Genomic DNA, 1877 nt, shown 5'->3' on the forward strand with positions numbered 1-1877 from the left:
TGTATAAGAAAAATATTAAGCCGCTTAAGGGGAAGGCAGTAGTGTTGGAAAATCTAGATCTTTCTAAAGGAGAACTCAATGAACAAGTGATGAAGGATGCTTTGGAGCAACATGCCAGGCAAAGTGGTGCAGCAGTGTTTTAGGGAAATTGAATAATGAGGAAGTGTTTCATTGACAGGCTAAAATATTTAAAGGCCTTGTAAGTAACTTTATTCTTTACTGTGTTTAACAATGTTGAATGTTGTTGCCCCGAATATATATTGATGTAGTATATAGTTATTAATGTAAAAACAGTAGATGATACTGTGAAAATAGTGTGATATGGATAGGAGAAACAGTATGTAAATACTCTCAAAATTAGTAGATTATGAGGAGTAGTCGTGTTTGTACCACTCTAGTTGTACGTCATTACTTGGATGCATGTTTTCATTCAAAGACTATTCTTAAGATGAGAGTACTATGTGCGAAAAACAGTAGATAAAGATGTTCTAAACAGTCAATATAATTGATATTTAAAGGATTAGAGAGGGGTTAATCCACCATGCGTTTCGATTAGCTATAAGTTAACTATCAAATTGCCTATTTTGATCCCTAATAAATACCAAGCCCTCTCGGAGCAAAGATTCACTAGTTTGAGAGCCTAGCACCCCTACAAATCCCTTTGGTGGAGTTTCTGGACTCTAGCCCCTTGGTTATGAGTTCTATCTTGAGAAACTCATAACCAATGGACTTGACACACTTATAGCAAAACGATAAATACTAACAACTACTCATCCTCACTTGGCTTCTTAAACCCCCTCTAAGGGAGGTTTAGCCTTGTCCAAGTGCCCGCGTCCAAGCATCCAAGGCGTCCACGTCCAAGCGCCAAGGTACCCACGCCCATGCACAAGCGCCCGTCCAAGCATCCCGCCCACTTGCCATGCATGCGCCCACGCCCAAAGCGCCCAAGCGCCCAAATCAAGCATCAAAGGTGTCCAAATCTAATCCGCCCGTCCAAGCGTCCAAGCGCCCAAGGCATCCACGCCCAAGCGTCCGAGGTACCCACGCGCATGCACAAGCGTCCACTTCCAACCATCCAGCGCCCATGCACAAGCGTCCATGTCCAAGCAAGGCGTCAGCGTCAAGTGCCAAAGGTACCCACGCCCATGCACAAAGCGCCCACGTCCAAAGCGTCCATCAAAGCCATGGCGCATCCAAGCCGCGTCAAGTGTCCACGTCCAAAGCCCAAAGGTACCCATGCCCATGCACAAGCGCCCCGTCCAATCATCAAAGCGCCAAAGCGCCGCATCGTCAGCGTCCAAGCGTCCACACCCAAGCGTCCAGCGCCCAAACATCAAAGCAATCAAGCGTCCACGTCCAAGCGCCCAAGGTACCCACGCCCATGCGAAGCGTCCCACGCCCAACCATCAAAGCGACCATTGCACAAGCATCCAGCATCCAAAGCGTCATCACGCCCAAGCATCCAAGGCGTCCACGTCCAAGCGCCAAGGTACCCACGCCCATGCACAAGCGTCTCGTCGTCCAAAGCGTCAAAAGCCTGCAAGGCGTCCACGCCCAAGCATCCAAAGCCTCTGCGTTCAGCCAAGCATCCAAGCATCCAAGCGTCAAGCATCAAACATCATCAAGCACTCACATCCATGCACAAGGTACCCATGGCGTCCACATCCAAGGTACCCACGCCCATGCACAAGCGTCCAAGCGCCCAAGCATCCAAGTACCCAAGACCAACCAGCAAATCCAAAGCGCCCGCGCCCAAGCATCCAAGCACCCAAGCATCCAAAGCGCCCACGCCAAAGCGTCAAGCGTCAAGCGCGTCCAAGCGCGCCAGCCCCGTCCCAGCAGCCCAAGCGCGCCAAGCCCAACGCGCATCCAAGGTA

This window comes from Coptis chinensis, chromosome 5, assembly GCF_015680905.1.
Source record: "Coptis chinensis isolate HL-2020 chromosome 5, ASM1568090v1, whole genome shotgun sequence".
Classification (NCBI taxonomy): domain Eukaryota; kingdom Viridiplantae; phylum Streptophyta; class Magnoliopsida; order Ranunculales; family Ranunculaceae; genus Coptis; species Coptis chinensis.